This window comes from Dromaius novaehollandiae, chromosome 7, assembly GCF_036370855.1.
Source record: "Dromaius novaehollandiae isolate bDroNov1 chromosome 7, bDroNov1.hap1, whole genome shotgun sequence".
Taxonomy (NCBI): Eukaryota; Metazoa; Chordata; class Aves; order Casuariiformes; family Dromaiidae; genus Dromaius; species Dromaius novaehollandiae.
This window is the reverse complement of record NC_088104.1, coordinates 39,882,039-39,899,892: the sequence shown is the minus strand read 5'-3', so window position 1 is coordinate 39,899,892 and position 17,854 is coordinate 39,882,039. Positions and strand designations below refer to the sequence as shown.

Sequence of the window (17,854 nt, the reverse complement as noted above, 5' to 3'; positions counted from 1 at the left end):
GGCTCCCATTAATATGTGCAATTCCCCAGGCATCCAAAGTGAGAAGCAACACTTAAGAGATGCTGTAATGCCTACTGGTAACTAGGCATGTTTATGTCTGCAGCAGTTAACAGCTGGAAGAAGGAAAACAGCTGAGTCTTCCTACAACTGTTCTCACTTTTCTCTTCTGATGCTTATAAGCCTGGCTGCACGGAAAATCCAACATTCCCTTTCAGCAGAGCTGCGGCAAGACCCTTCACACTACTCTGTCAAATAACTTTGACCCTGGGTCTGCTGTTACGGATGTCAACAGAGAAACTACAACTGACTTCGCGGGAGCAAGATTAAGACTCGACATATCACCTATTCATTGGTGATGGTTTCAGAAAGGTGCGAGGACAGAAGGAATGGAAATACAAATCTATGAACAGGAAATGAGTTGGAGTTGTAAGTAACAGAAGAGCTTCCACTGGTGAGTGCTACACATTCAAATGCTCTCCCACCAATGACAAACGCGCTCAAGTTAGAGAAGCCTTACAGACACCATGCTCAAAGGGTGTAAAAGTGAAGCAAACCTTGTGGGTAGAGACATCATCTCCTACTGGCCAGCTCATACAGCTGGCAAAAACAAGAAAAGCTTTTGGGAATAGAAGCCATTATCCAGGTCATCACTACTCACTGGGAAAACTGGCCTGTTTTTTTTTTTTTTTATGCTGTATCAGTCTAATAAAAGATGTTTTCCCTCCCAAGAGGCTTGCCTTGCTTAATTTAAACTTCTCAGGTTACAATTAAAGGGTGGAATGTCTCTTCTTTAATACTGTCTCAGCAGACATCACTGTTTTATTACAATGAAAGGGTCTGCCTCCTACTCCCATCAAAGTCAACAGTAAAACTCGCACTCATTGCTATGGGGGAAGATCAAATCCTAACTATTATCATTCTGCCTCCCAATCTCCTGGTATGGCATGCAGGAGGTAACAAGGGATTTTTTTTTTTCCCCACTGAATTACTAGAATAAGGAGAAAGGATGAGCACTGCAAGGGCCTACTGGCTGATCTACTAATTTATACCACATAAATGAATTGCATCAGGGAGTATTTGAAGATTGAGCATTAAGTAGAAGCAGATGCTTTCACTTCTACAATATGTTGTTTCCTTTTAAAAAGTTGTGTACCACCTGTTCCTTCCATTTGCTGTTTTTTCCTAAAGACATCACTGGCAATGAAATTAGTCAGTAAAAAACAACCCACAAACACATACTTGGTTAACTAACTAGCATTCAGGAGCTGCTGGCATCAATAAGAACAACTTCCTCAGATACTCGCATCAATAAATGTTTTCTGGCCCTGCCTCTGGGCTTCACACCTGGTGTTTGGTAGAATATTAACTCAAGCATTTGCAATCACTCAGAAAACTACCACTTTTTCAACTCTGCCTCTTTATAAATAATTTCAGGCAATGAAAAACAAAGCTGCCCTTAAAAAGGCTACCTATTTCTGTATATTCATAATCTCAGGCTTTGAATCGCTGACTTGACTGAGTAGGGCTTTGGACGTGTAGGCTGAATGCCCAAATGCATCTGAAAAAGAAAAAAAAACCAAAAACAAGCCAGTTCTTCAGCTGTGCAAAACTGACATACCTGGGCTGACTTCAGTAGAGTCATGGCAATTAGAAAGCCAGTCCACTAGACGCAACACTGCAAGCATAGCTGGTTCAACATCATACGAGTGCCAGCTGTTATGCCAACGCTAGTGGATAAAAGCAACAGCCACAACCCTCATTCAGGGCCTGCCACTTTCTGCTTCCTCCCTGGCAGAGATCCTAGGGCTGACAAGCTTCCCTTGGCCCCATCCTGCTTCTGAGCTTGAGGAGGACGACGTCATGCTGGCACCCTTCCTGCTGCTCCATATATGAACGCAGGGGATTGCCACACAGGTTTGCAAGGTGCAGTCTCAGTCCACAAGGTAGGGATGGTAAACACTGCGCTTCAGCAGCCCCTCTCCTGAATTGCTGGATCCAGCCGAGGACATGTATTTTTCTAACTCTCCAGTGTGCTGGCGGGACCACAGCCCTCCCACTGCCCAGGGCTAGCGGCAACGCCCGCTCGGAGCGCAAGGCAGCGTGCAGCACGTCACTGTCAGGTTCTGCTGGGGGGGAAAAACTCCACGAACCTCTCGATGGGGAAACTCCGCCTCTCTGCCCCCGTGTACTGGAGGGCTCTTTTGTACAAGAGGAGGGAGCAGCTGCGTGGAACAAGGATACTCCCAATCACTGGGATTTTGTTTGGCAAGCTCGTGTCCCTTGTAACTTCAACACAAGCAGCCAAGGCTCAGCCTGTCCCAATAGCTTCTGCCTCACATTTGAGAGACTGGTAATAATCTGTCTTTGTGAGGAGCTCCATAAACCAACTTGAGATTTACAGATGGGAAGGGAGGGAGGAGCTAAATTTACAGGTATGAGACTTCTTTCTGCTTCTCATATGTCATGGACTCTAGTTTTAGAAACAGATTTTCCTTAGTTCATTACAGAAATCAAAGATTGTCAAGAATACCTCAAAAGACATAAAACATCTAGGTAAACAAGTGCCTCTAAAAATAACTAACCTGTTAAACACTAGTTTTTATGACATGTTTGGTAACTCTTGTTTACCTGCTTAGTAATTTAATTAAGAGACAAAGCGGAATAGAAGTCCCTGTTTGCAATAACCCAGCCTTTATTCTGGCCATGTACTCACGTATAAAATACATGTACAGGCAGTCATGGAAACTAGATCCCTTCCATTAAGCCGAACAACTGAGTGTGTTATCTTACAATGGAAATTAGAGATCTAATACACTGTGGTGTGATGGCACTCAGATTTCTGCAAGAGACCAGGTACATTACTACCATCATTTATTTGCAGACTATATTATAGCAGACTATTTTTACAAGATAAACAGCCCAAATTTCAAAGACAAAAGCAGAGAAGACACCATGCTAAGAGAACCAGTGATCACAGTCACAATTTCATTCTTTTAAGAGTATAAAGATAAATGCTCAACTAGCACCCTGGCTGTTTACAGGGCTTTTAAGAACACCCGTTCACCCAGTTTCTTCTTACCTTGTATCAGAAAGTAAACAGAAGTGTCCCAGAGCCAAAAGCTTTTTTATAATCAATGGAAAGAGAAAAGTTTTCCAGAAAATGACTCACCTATATATGACCCACACAACTCTCTTGACCTGCTCATCTACAGCCTCTGCTCTCCAGAAGGACAACAGGATGAGCACATATACAGGTAACATTTAAAATAGAATAAAATACATTATATATATATATTACATAATCTTCATATAAAGAGGCAATCATATGTATTAATTACATGATATATAAAGTGCATAATAATAATAACTTACTGTATTTCCTGTCTCCTCCTCAGTTAATTCTGCACAATTCAGACAACAGACTGAGCAAGTCAATGTGCCACCTCAAGAATCTGGATCTCCTGTTGCTGCGTATAAGTACAGCCCCTCTCAGCACAACAAAGTTGGGGCTTTTTTCCTTTTCCCTAATATGGTATAATGTCAAGAATACAATCATTCATCTCCAAACCACACAGTTACATGCATCTGAAATAAAGCTGTTTATGACTAGCTTTTAGCAAGAGCAGACAGCACGTCCAACACCTACCATCAATATTTTTGAAGCTCAGACTTGCTCCAGCAAATTAAAAGGCAGAAAGGACTCTCCTTGACTTCACTGTGAACAGCCTCATCTACGTTTTAGGCCCAGATCCTCAGCGCTCTCACTCCCATTAAGGTTACTGGAGTTGGCTATGGTTACAACTTTGAAAGACCTGGCTCTTCCTGAACATTTAACTTCTTGCCTAATAACTCATGTTTAATGCACTGAAAAGTCTTCATATGCAGAGGCTGACAAGGAGCAGCTAAAAGAAGAGAAAGGTCCTGCACTCTTAAATCAAAGCAAGACCTTGTCTCACTGGACAAGGATTAATACCCTGAACAGGACCCTGGCAGTTTCATTTTATGTTTGTTGACGACTGGAGGCTCACTGAAAACTTTTCATGCCTCACCTGTTCCTCTCACTGCCTTTCACAAACACACAAATGACAAGGCTCACATGACCGCAGCAGTTCTTTTTAGCATCTTGGAAACACAGTGTTGCTGCACCACAGTCTGTCACTGTTCACTGTGCAGGAGCAATGCAGTATCGTGATCTGACCACAAACACCGTCTTCTGAAACACCGAGCAAAGACTGCTGCTCTCATGCCATGACTATGCTCTGTAGAGAAGACTTCTGAAAGCAGCAGAAGGAAGAAAGGTAATCGCATGCCCCAGCTGCACTGAGTCCAGCAGAAAGCACACTATCCAAGCAGCCTGCATTCCTCTGCCACTGAGATGCTTGCAATGAAAATGGCAGATAAGGTGGCAAGTGGAGATCCTTTCACCTCAAGATCTGGTAAGACCAACTCACAGGCTGCCATTTAGACTCAGGGACTGGCCTACCCCAGATGTCCACAGAAAGACAGATTCATGCCTTCAGACATAGGAAAGATGATCTATGACCTCCAAGAAAGAAAAGAAGAGAACTAGCCAGCCGGGCTGCAGGAGGAGTGGCAGCCCTGCAGCCACGAGGGACTGTCTCAGGGACACAAAGGCATACCACACACAGCCCAATTTTTATGCCATTCCCTACTCTGGAAAAAAAAAGGGGGGGAGGGGCAAGAACCAGCTGCAGAAAAGAACCATGACTTAATTCTGGCTGTGCAGTGTCACCTTATAAACCTGGTGCTTCAAATCTTCAAGTAGCTGAGACTACTCTTCCAGACTGCAGAGGAGTGACCAAGTAATTGTCCTTGCAAAAAACACCAGATAACCTCAAAATGGTATTTACCAGCTCTCATTTTGTTGTTTTTCACTTGAGCCCCTCAAATAACCAAAAGCTGCCTGCACCCATTACACAACCTTCCTCTGAATAGATAATGCCAGGGTGCAGTTGGAAATCCATGGATCAGCATTTCTTTGTGCCTGTGCTGTGCTGCAAATTTGTGCATTCTGTAAACAACCTCAATAACATTTCAAAGCAGAACAACGAACCCTCGAACAAGGAGCTGCATGTGGTGACTGACTTGTCTATCAGTGCACTCTGCAGAGAACGTTCTTGGCAACCACTAACCCTAAATTTGAAATGTGAGAAAAGAGAAATGCCACATCATAGATTCGGCTTACAGTGCTTGTACTCAGCAGCACTGGCATTTGGATAGCTTAACCCACTCCTTCAGTAGGACATTTCCTACAGAAAACAAACATCTGCACAAAAAAAGTTGGCAAAAATCTCGATGCCTTTTTATTTTCATACAAGTTTCCACTCTGTGCCATAAACTCCTCCACGATACAGCCCAGTAAATGTACTCACTGTTTTTTGTTTAGAACACCACCAAAATACACAGCACAGACAGGGACAGGAGGAGTCCTGTCAGAAACAATTTTTGGTTTGTTTGAACAAACCAAAGAGATTTACTAGGGCAACCCATCCTAGTAAAATCAGAGATGTGTAGCATTTCTGGTGCTCTGGAATGACTGATATGAGACCAAAATAAACAGAAAACCCACCTCTCAGTGTAGTTGTCACGTTGTCAGTCAGAGTTCAGGTTTCCACAATCTGAAACAAAGCAAAATGCCTCAGTTAGTGGCAAGTATTAAAGGAGAAAGACTCTTGTATTTTATTAAATAAGTTAAAACTGATGAATTGCATCATGTGATTAAGAAAATACCTTTGTTCTTTGCCTTTGGTAACACATACAAAGTTATGCCAAACTTGCCTTTCCAGTGACCAGAACCTCCCCTGCCATCACAGACCACATCCCTTTGTATGCATCAGACCATGTCCCATCAAAGAGGTTGGATCCTCCAGAACGCCTGTCTTCATATAAAGTGGATATCGACAGAAAAACAGACTCCATAAAAACATAGGCTACACTTATGAATTTTGATGGGATCAGAGTTTGGTAGAAATAACTAAAGCCCTTCTTTCTTCACAGAAGAGAAAAGATTTGCAAGCAGAAGGCCTCTTACATATCTAGATTCACCAGGGATGATTCACCAAAGACTACGAAAGATAACAACAACGACAACCAAAAGTACAAGGACTCGACGAACAAATAAGAATGTGGATAATACAACACATTTTATCAAAAGCTTCCTTGCTTCAAGGAATGCCATAGTTATACCTCACCGTAAAAAAAGATGTGCTCACAAGCTGCAGACCAGACTGATGGGACCTACAAATTGGGTATCACGTAATTGAGTATCACATACTCCAATAAAGCTTCAACGAGGAAGTGCTGCTGAGCAGTCACAGGAGAGGAGCTGGGGCACAAGGACTCTGAAATTCTCTCGCTGGTGCTACAGCTGTTGACTGCAAGACCTTGGGCATGTCCTTAACTACTTTGTGCTCTAGTTACTACTAAGATGAGTATAATGTCATCACAGCAGCAAAAATTAGGATTAATTACTGCTTTGCAACTCCTGGGAAAGGTTGGCTAGGGAAGAAGCAACTGTATAGTGCTTCTAATAATATAATTAATAACAATATAATAACAATAATAATAAATATAATAACAATAATATTATTGTTACTTATGAATTGCCTAAGAATGAGGGACAAAGCTAGAATGCCCTTCCCAGCTTTAAGCCAATGATAGCCAGCAAACTGACCATTTTCCAGTACTGTCACCCTCAATCAAAACGCACCCTACCTGGAGAAGTAACTTTTGCCAGAATGTGGCTAACAAACATCAGAGCTGAACAAAACTTTTTAAAATACTCCCTATTGACAGGAAAAGGGTGACAAGAAGATAAATGCTAACAGGAATAAAAACACTTTGTAATTTTAGTCGACTTTACTATGTCTCACAGTAGCCATGAGCATAAGCATTGTCACTGAAAGCAGTAGAAGCCTTGCCACTGACTTCAAACTCAGGTATGAAGCATGCTGAAACGAAGCAAAGGGCAAATTCAGTGCCTGGCCAAAGTTAACACAAGGCAGTGGTTGAATCATGAGCAAAACGCAGGGACCCCACCTCTACCTCCTGCTTTAAGCGTGGGGCAACTTTCTCAAAACAAAAAAGAGCAAGTCTGTATTACGCACTGCTGTCATGACAGAACATAGAGATGAAAGTGCAACCAGGAGAATATTGGAAGAAAATAGCTTAACTGTTTTTTCTTTCCTCTCAATACCAGAAAATGAAAAGTCAGTTCTTACAATATGCTGGCCAGGAGTGGTTCCTATTATCTTTGGTTAATTCCATATGTCTGAGAAGGAAATCAGCTCTAAGCCGGTTAGACTTGCTAAATGAGATTTGTCTGAGGCCCCACCCCCAGATGCGGTGTCGTGCTCCAAAGAATTGGAGTTCTTTAGGAAGATGCTACTTATCCAGATGCCGTCAACAGCGGCAAAACATAACCATCTAACAATTTATACATAATATTCCCTTCTTGAGCAAATCCCATTTAGCAACTCCTAATCTCAGAGCAGCTCCCCATCAGCATCCAAAGCAAGAGATGACAAGGCCTGGTAGCAGTAGGCTCCCTTTTGTAAAGTTTCTGATGAGGGGTGACAGAGAGCAGCTGACATGGACATACAACTCGAGTCTCCAACTAGCAGAACTCCCCAGCATCTTACAGGCCTGGACCACAATGTGTTCACTCCTTGAGAGAAGGCAGTAATCTAGACTTATCCTAACACCTTGAGTCATGATGAGATGGGTATGAACAACAGGAATCACAAAGGCATAAAAGGCTGTTCCTAGCAAGATAACATGGCTGTGAAACACATAGATCATGCACCTATTTACTTTTCCGTTTCAGTTACACTCAGTAATCCCTTTGCTTTTGGAACCTTGGCATTTTCAGAATCACAGCCCTGACTCATACAGCCTGGGTGAACACCCAGGACATATTTAGGAAAAGACTACTAACAAATAAAAGAGCCATGCCCATTGCCTGACTCAGAGCAAAACTAATTAGCACTGTTACATGTTGGCATTTTGTCTTTTGAATGCTTGTTGGCTAATAAAATCAGGAGCTGTTTTTAAAAGATCATGCCTATATTGGATAATTTATCCACTCCCTTCCTGTAAGCACAGCGGCATTTGCTAATGCTGTCAGTTTTTATGTGAAGCTGGTGTTCCAGCAAGGAGTCATACCAGCAGATCTGGCTGGCAAAGTCTTTCATTAACAACTTTTCAGTAACAGACAATGGCAAAATAAAGTTGCCTGGTATTTGCCACCTTTCTGACAACATCAGCCGGGAGAGAGATTGTGTGCCCACAGCAGAACTTGGTTGGAGCAGGACACAAACCATGGCAGATGGGCGAGTACAAGCGGTGGCGTGGTCAGCTGTCCCCAGCAGCCAGGCGAGGCTTACCACACCGCTCACAGGAGGAGCGTACCTGACAAGGTATGATGCTACGACACGATACGAAGGCAGCTTCATTACCCAAGATACCTGTTCGTACGGCTGGACACAGCAAGTTCTTGTAACATCCTGGAGACATTTCATTTCAGTAGATAGATTTGGTCCTAGCTAAAAGGGAGAAACTGCTTGAAATTCTGAAGGTGGAAAGTGATTTCGGTAAAAGCAATCAAGAAATGAAAACACCACCTATTCCCAGAGGAAAAAAAAAAATGCAATAGATTAAGGGCAGTGAACCTCAGAAAAGGCAGATTTCAACCAACTCTGTACAGGTCAGCAGGGCTTCTTGGGAGAGCAAAGGGGTACAGGAAAGCTACAAGTGCTGGAGATGGAATAAAGATACAAAAGATAAACTGTTCTGTGGCATAAGAAAGCTCGGACAAATTACAGTGCTGACTAAAACACAGAAAGAAAAATTTAAAGAATATTAACAAAAGACTCATGTAGATAATTGGCTGGACCAGACAGAATTCACCTTCACATGATTAACAAAAAAATAATAATAATGGAACTAACTCTGAGAACTCATGGGAGATGGGGAAGTCCTAAGGTGCTGGCTGAAGGTGAGCATGGAGCCACCTTCAAAAACAGAGAGGATGACGACAGTACAGGGAACTAGAGACTTGTCAGCCTCAGATTCCTGAACCAAATTTTTAATCGATTACAAAAACACAGATGAGATGATCAAAATCTGCTTCTGTAAAGAACAAACCAAGATGAACTGGTCTATTCTGTTTCTCTTCGACAGTATAGCATATTTACTGGAAAGAGGGTAGCACAGACATACTATACTCTGCAGGGCTTTGAATGAGTTCTCAGAGGGGTCTGTCTGAGGCTCAGTTCTATGAAGTGTTTTCTGTGACTAGTCAGAAGAAAGCACTAAGCTAGCTGAGAGAGTCTGGAAGCATTTTATTAGGTCCAAAATCAATGCCATGAAATTCAGTGATGCAAAGTGCTGTAGCACTTGGAAGAAAAAGAAGGGGTAAGCTAGCACTCCAGCAGGAACCCTATGAGACCACCACTGCACTTGCTTCCAGCAGGCCAGCTAGTTCAGTAAAGGTTTGGACAAGCAAGGTCTGGAAAATCTGCTGCTGTGATTCAAGACGTCACTGCTCTTCTGCTGGAGGGAACGACTCTAGCTGAGCCAGCAAAAAGAAACACGTTTCAGCACACAGCTTCATCCTCCATGATCTTAGCTGAAACCCAACAGGCTGAGCCGAGGTACAATGCTTTGTACTGTAGGGGCTAAGATGCAAATCCACCTTCCTTTCTGCTGACTCTTACATGGAGGTGAGTCATTTGCAGCAGAAAAGCAAAGTGAAGAGCTGGATATTCAGCTTCTACCGACAGATTTTCCAGAGCTCTTTGGTCAGAGCCATCAACCTAGTACTGCTAACACCGTGGTCTGACACAGACATGCCTTAACAAAGGAGATAATCCTCCAAAGTGTAAAGCTAGCAATTGCTGAACGTGTCTGAAAGACTCGCAAAGGAGATTTAGACTAATCTAACTAAATTAGTTACCTGCTGAGGCTGTGTACCACCTTCACTGGACAGTCTAAAAACCAGGTAAACAGGACAGGGATCTCTCAGGGATCCTCCCTATGTCCAGACGTCTGCACGGTCCCTCTTGCAGTTCCTTCCAGCCTTGCGCATTCACCTTTCTTTGATCTGCCTATTGCAAATAGCGTACGGGTTCAAGATTTTTGCTTGTCTGCCTGCCCACATGAGATGAAGCCAAGTGGCAGGAGCTGCAGATGTACTCTGAAGGCTCCTTTCCAGAAAACACAGCAGGCTGATTAACATTTCAGACTGAGGCTCACATTTGAAGCCTACTGCTGTAGCCATGCTCATAGCAATCTATATAAAGACAGAACAAATGCATCTTCTGTTTCTTTAAAAAGACAGAAATTTGAGTTCCTCATCTGCTGTAGTATTTTTCATAGCCTCTATCACCAAGTCTCATGACACGAAAAATTTAATGAGTTCCAAAAATCCCAGAATATTTTGAATTGTTTACACATGAAGAATGATCTGTGGCTCAGAGTTGGAGAGGTGAGTAACATAACAGCTATGTAGGGCATTTTCCCTGCAGTGCAAAAAAGGAATAGATACACATTCAATATTGTTAATGGAAGCTGAGAGCTCAGTTTCCCAGGAGCTATATGGAGCACATACCCTCTAAACTTTCATCTGCCAGTTTCAGGGACAGGAATTTATGCCGAAGGTACACTGAATGCTGTCAGGACTTCTGTAGCAACGAAGCCTCACAGCTTCTCTTTCATTCTTTGATTGGTCCTGTTACCCTTTTGCCATTTTTTAGTTTTTAAACACATTTTCAGAGATGTGACTTGACATAGTGCAAGGGTAACAACGCTGCAAAAAAATATGCAACTGAAAAAAAATCTGACTTGATTTTTCAAGAGCAATCAGTGTTGCTCTCTGTTACTATTCAAGTCAGTCCTGTATCCTCTCTTGACAAGGCACTTCTGAAAATCGGAACCTGAAAATTTTGAATTGCTTTTTATGCTTATTATTAGGCAATGTCTTCTTCATAGCAATTCTGATTTCCAGGGAGTTTATCCTGAATTTATACAGTTGCAAATAAGTTTAACCACATCTTTTTATTACCTGCTTAGCCAATTTTAAATTAATTGGTATTAACACTATAAAAGATAATGTGGTAGGAAGCTTTCAGTGATGAGAGAATTGTCTGAAACATGGTTTTTCTTCCACAAGATTTAATATTCAAAAGTTAGATCCCGGTCATACATCTTGGATGCAGGTCTCTGAGAACCTGAGCACGAGTTGTTCCTTTCTCTGTAGCGATTAAAAGACACTTTACTTCCTTTCGGTGTAAGGGAACCTACATTCTCCCATTTTCTCCCTAAAACAACTGCTTGAGTGTTTCTCCTCACAACACCTGGTCCTGAGCCTATAGAGTCAATGAGAGCTTCACCACTGACTGCCACTTGTCAACCACATTACCACATTCAGCCCTGCCAACCACCACTTTTCAAGAGGAAGTATTAAATGAACAGTCCTCCTCCATCTTACAGGTTCCTACTATCCAAACATCTTACAGTAACATCCTCATAATTCCTCTATGACATGGCAAAGGATTAGTTATCCCAATACAGAAGGGTAATTGAGGCACAGATAAAGTTATTGACTCCATGTTCCCAAGGAAATCTTTGCAAATGTGCATGGATCTGAATTCAGCTCTCCAATATTTTAGGCCGTTAGAGAGCAAACACAGCCTAAGATGTTAGAAGGGGTACTCATTTATTGAGTAAATGAAACAGCTTCTGCCCTACAACCAACAGGGAAACAGAGGGGTTTAGGTCTTGGACCACTGAAAGTAACTGATTTTGGAAGCAACTCTGATTTAATTTTCCAAAGATGGCTCTGGCCACAACAGCCATGAACAGCAGCTAGATGGTACTAAGTACTTTTAAAATGGACACAGCACCCTCCTGCTGAAAACTTAAATGTTGAGAGGCGCACTTGCTTTGAGACACAAATATTTTTAGTGAGGGACTGTGCTTTTCCTGTCCTCATGACTGAGGATTCAGGCTGAACTGCCTGTGTTAGTCCTTCAGGAGTCACCATTACTTACAAACAGATGCACTGTCAATGTAAAAAGAGATACTGCAAAAAAAGGGCTTTTTTTTTTCTTTTTTTTTTTTTTGGTCAAACGGCTTCAAAACCTGTTACCTAGGACCTCCATGATTTAGCTTATTAGCATAGTCTTCCTAGAACTTTTAGGAGAGAGATTTCTTTCCTTTCAAAGGAAAATGTTCCCCAGACCACAATAACAGTCAGATGTTTGAGGTTCATGGTTATAAAGTGATTTGGACTGAACTTCTATGTAAGGCGTAAGAAACTCTCTGCAGCTCCATCCACATACTTTGACAGAGGACCAGAGTCATGGGAACACCTGAAGTTACCTTCCTGCCTGATCCTCCCATTTTGAGGTGTGGGGAAATGGCAGAACATTGCTTCTGCCCCAAGGGTACACACAGGAGAAGACACAGAGCCACTGCAGTTCTTAGGGAGAGAAAATGAAGAAAAAAAAGACTCAGAAGCACTATATGTGCCAAAGGCACTACCTTTTCTTCCTTTCCCTAAGCTTCTCCTGCAGCACAAAAACATAAACACCGCTCTTCACCTAGAGGAAGTCAGATTCTAGACCTTTGTCAGGAAGAAAGGAAAATCTTATCACTGCAACAAGAAGTACTGAAACTTATTTCCTTTCCAAAAATCCCTATGCGCCGAGACAGCGGCCTCACGAGAGACTGAAATTTCTATTGTTCTCTCCCAGGCTTTGCAGGTAGCAGCAAAGAAATCACATCTTGCAAGGGTTGAAACCTAATTTTGCATATTTTAACTGTCAGGCTCAATTAAAGCACTCACTATCCTGTAAAGAATTCCATTCTTCCACATATCCCAGGAATATGTGATGCTTTTCCATGCATCTTTTCCTACCTTCCCCATAAAGGACCTGTGGAATAAAGCACCACAGAGAGATCCAGCTGTGCATTACAGTAAGAAAACCTTGTCTGGAGCAAGCACAGGCGGGCGAACCATTTGGGGTTTTTCACACCCTGGAGACGCTAATGAGAGAAAGGGGCCTGTGCTCCGTCAGGTGACAAGCCCAGGTCTCCTTCTGCTCAACACAGCTTAGTGGCTGTCATCATTGCCATCACCACAATAACAAAGAGGGGATTGCAGGGGCACCCTTGGCAAAGGCTCACTGCCCCTCAATCATCTGCTGAAGTTGCAGTCCTGTAGCCCTCTGGCAGCGGCAACCCCCAGGGCAGCTGACCTGTCCTCCGGCTGCTGCAGTCTGCGCTTCGCTCCCCATTCCGCACACTCAGCCGACACCACAGTACTGTTAAAGAAGCTCAGAGCAGCTGCACAACTTTTCAAAGTCCATAAACAGCCCCAGTTCAGGGCTAACAGTCAAGAAAAAAACGCTTAACTACCACAGGCAGTTTCCTCTCAACAACCAACAAATTACAGATGGATATAACGCAAAGCTTGTATAATGCAGACCAGAAGCCAAACGGCAGTCAAATGATGCTCTTTTCTAAAAATGAAGTTCTATGTGAGGTAATCATATCAGAAATCAATTGAGGCTTTTCTGGAGTTTCTAAATGTCACAAGTATGAAGGATTACTCTGGGAAAGCCAATTTGTCTTGATGAGATCGTTGATCAGTGCAATTTGTGGTAACCTTACAAATGTGAAAGACTCAAATGAGCTGATTTGGTGTATGTGAATTTTGCACATTCTAAAAGTCTCTGCCATCCTAGATCAAAAAATAAAATTAGGAAGTTAAAGAATTAAGTTTTCTGAGCAGTGTAAACTCCAGCTTCTTGATGCACAGCTTTTATCTGTGCAATCACAGCGGGACCTACTCCTCACGCACATAGAAAATAAGCCTATTCCAGGGACGAAGCAAAAGAGGTAACCTCTAGGACAGCTGTCTCTAACATCAAAACTGAAAGGCACATAATGAAACAAGGAGTGCAGACGGGGAAAGAAGCGTGCAGCTTGGGGAAGGACAGTCTCACAGTTAAAGCAAGATAACCTAGACAACTGTTTCTACCCCAGCCTCTGCGCAGGGGCTGGTGTGCTACTTAACATCACTCTGCCCAAGCTGCTCCCACAGGGTCAGACCAGAGAGCTACCGGCTCCAGAGTGAGTCCATCAGCTTCCACAGGACACCTACAATTACGGATGCTTGGACTTTAAAAGTCCGTTCCATCTCTAAGGTGCAAGTACATCACCATTTCACAGCAGGGCTCTGAAAAGCAAAAAAAAAAAACAAAACAAAAAAAAAAACCCCACAGAGATACACACTGAAAATACAAGAGAAAAGCTAGAACACTGAGTAGCTGGTCCCAAATGGAGCAACATCCATACCACGCACGTAATGAGGCAAGAGTCCTGTGGAAACATAATGTGATTACATAATTAAAGACTGCTTTATAATATGTATGCAGAAGGCAGTTACAAAGACCCTTTATTCCAATATTTCCTGAACTGAGCCATTTGACTTGCAATGTTAAAAGGTTCCTTTAACACAGCTTTTTCGGTCTGTGATTCATCAACTAGATACAACTGAGGTCAAGTGGATTAAGGAGCTGAGTATAATTATGAGCAGCAACATGATAGAAGAGGCACTGTTCCAATTGCAAGGGTTGACTAGCACTTGAACTGTTTCTACAGCCATACTAGAGACTTTGATGGAAGTGTACAGGACTTGGAATTCAACAACAACAAAACTTATCTAAAAAGTTTAATTCTGAAAAAATATATAGAAATGCTAAGTCTTTGGAGGCCTCTCAGTCCCTGTACGAATACCAGTGACATCCCAGAAACAGCACGTTACAAACACTTCCCAGACAAAAGGTTAATTGGGGAAGACAGGGACACGTAGCAAGGCTCTCTGGGTGCTTCACCCAGAGACCTCGGTCACAAATAATAAAAGCAAATTGACTCAAAACTGGCTCAGAAATCTTTTTTTTTAAAAAAAAAAAACAGATTTATTAACTTATTAGAAGGCACAAGTGTCGTTCTAGTTTTAAATAATCCTTCCTTTGGAAATGACATTATCTCTATTTTATCTGCATTTTAGCCAGGAAGAATACACTTCTTCCTTTCTTGAAAGGACTGACACCTCAATCAGTGACAATTAATGAGCAGCTTTGAATATCATCTCCTTTTAATACTCTCTATTCAGGATCAGAATACTGTTTGTAATTACAGGTATCGAATGAAGAACTTGTCTTGGTACATCTCAAAATGTTAAACTATGTGGTTCATTCTTCAGCCCTCTTAAAGTGTGAGAAGGGTTCAAGGGCCTTTAAGCATGGAGTGCTTTGATTTAACAGAGGCTGGTCACTCAAAGCAGATACCCAGAAAACTGCTCCAACAGCCCTTAAGCTGACAACTGTGGCAACTATTCTTATGAGCAAAAAAGTGAATTGGGCTCTGACCCAGTAAGCTGTGATTCTCGAAAGTAGTTCTTTATCATGCAAGCAGCCCTGCTAACCTCAGGGGGGTCTTACCATTAACTGCTTGCAAACCAAGACGCAACTCCGCAAACAAGGAGCATGGGGCTTAAAGGATCCAATGCCCCATTTCAGCTGACACTTTCTGGTGGTGGAATACTCTCCTTGCTAGTGTCTTTTTTTTGAAAGAACTGAGAAAAGGACTTGGGAGCCAGCAAGTGCAGCTGCAGCATTAACAAAATCAAACCCCCACTGCAGAAACTCCAGCCCACGTGTTGATTTCAGACAGAGGAGGTGTTGGACACGGCGTCTGACATCCACCTAACCACACAGGTGGAGGCAACGTGAAGTGCTCATATTCAGAACCCAAGTCAAAGAGAGCCGGAGTACGGAAAAGCTGCATGTGTTCTGGTCCTTAACCTTTGAGTGTGCATATATGTGTATATGTCTGTATGTAGAGAGTAACTGTACATAAGAGGCACACTTTTTTTTTTTCTAAAAAAAGGGAAAGCAGGCATAAAAGGAAAGTGAATGGAAAAGAAAGGCAGTCAGCACACAAACATCTGAAGATCAAACATACTGAAAATGAAACGTCCTTTTCAATTATAGTAGGTTTTCCGAGTGTTTTCTGCTTGGCATTTAGAAGCACAAGACTGCCACTGAAGCAAAATGACCACTTCCATCCTGTGAGGAGACCACACCTAATCTAAGCCCTCATGCTGTGTCAGTTTATACCTACAAAACATGTAGCCACTTGGTCCTCCTTTCAAACAGGTTTGATTTTTAAGAAATCCTGTATCACAATAACTTGGCTGCTGAGATCTTCTGCAGTGGTTGGAAGCGCTCAGCATCTCTCAGGTTAACGCCTTGTGCTGCCAAACACTGAATCAAGCTAACAGGCCATGTGCTGCTGCATGCTGATGGTGGCACTTCAAGGAATCACAAAATATTCAGTTCAACACATTAATCCTTTAATGCTGCCTCCCATCTATCACAGAGCTCACTGTAATTGTCAGAACGCTTTTCTGCTGCTTCCCAAGGCCTCAGGGAAAGGTGAGCCGCGTGCTGTACAAACAGGGGGGTACCCCCACCACCACCACGCAGCACAGATGAGGAACAAGATCCCTGGTTTTTCCCCTCCCCATGCCCAAGATCTCTTTTCTCTGCTTAGCACTGACATCTTATCTCAACTGTTCCACCTTACAACTCTCAAGATACAAATGCTCATATTCATACAAAGGTGACTTCCCCCATCAGCTGGCTGCAACAAAATCCTGCCATTTGTAGCCATCAGGCAAACATGGGATAAATGCACTTTAGAGGCATTACCTGCAGCGTTTTAGCAGAGAAATAACACCATATAGCCATTTCACTGAATCCATGATAATCACTTCACAAAGGACACTTCTGCACTTGACCAAGGAAGAAAAAAGCGTTCAATAGAGCAAATTACCAAGCAACAATCAGCAAACAGCACTTAAGTCAAATGCAATCAGGGTTACGTACATGGCTACATTCAGTTGATGATGTCTTTAAGGCGAGAGCCTATTCTGCACTGCCCCCAGCTCAAAGACAAATATGCTAGCAGTAATGATAACTGAACCACTGAACTGGATAATTTTGCACTGAGGAAAGACTATTTGGCAAAGAGTCAATCAAAAGCCAAAACATCCCTGGTAAGAAAAAGCTTTGGCACCTGCAAGTACTTGCACTTCACTTGACCATTGGGAACAGATCTCCTCAAACATTGAGCAGATTTCATTAACTGATGATGCGCTGGATTTGGTGCATTATAGGAAGCAATCACGATAGCATGACAGGCCCAATGTCACTAAGCAGAACAAAGCAATTCTGCAAACAAGCACAGTAATCAAGCACACATTCAGGACACCAGAGGAACCAGGCTGAGTGGTCACAGCCTGTGTATTTTCTTTCAATCGCATTTATTCAGCAAGTAAATCAGCCTTAAAAATAAAAGTGAAGAATCAAAGCATAGCTTCCCAGCTGGAGCCCACAGGTTGAAAATTAAACAAGGTGAATTACACAGGCAAGGAGAAACACTGATGGGGATGGTGGGGCACGAACACATTTATTTTCATTTTCTGGAAAAATAATAAATCAGTAAATAAAACTGAATCAATGGCTGCTGGGATTTTAATTCATTTCTGTGTGTTTCAACTGTAAAAGAAAATTATCCTTATCTTCTCACCCAGAGTTAACTCTGACAATGTGAATCGATAGCTTTGCTTTCACCATTCAGACCTTTCCTGGACGGCAGTTCAGGTTCATATCCAACACTTTAAATCATTCAACCATCTATTCTATCCCTGTTAATCTCTGAAGCAACTTAATTATTCAGTAATCTGCTACAACAAGGATTT

At 42.4% G+C, this 17,854-nt stretch overlaps 1 protein-coding gene across 31 annotated transcripts in view; it reads right to left on the bottom strand.

Moving 5' to 3' along the window:
* Nucleotides 1-17,854, bottom strand: part of MAP2 (microtubule associated protein 2) — a 273,633-nt gene that overhangs the window by 183,682 nt on the left and 72,097 nt on the right. For all 31 annotated transcript variants that reach the window (XM_064515289.1, XM_064515292.1, XM_026116678.2 and 28 more), the window contains one exon: nucleotides 5,591-5,639. The gene's annotated coding sequence lies outside the window, so the exon portion shown is untranslated. The remainder of the gene's footprint in view (nucleotides 1-5,590; nucleotides 5,640-17,854) is intronic.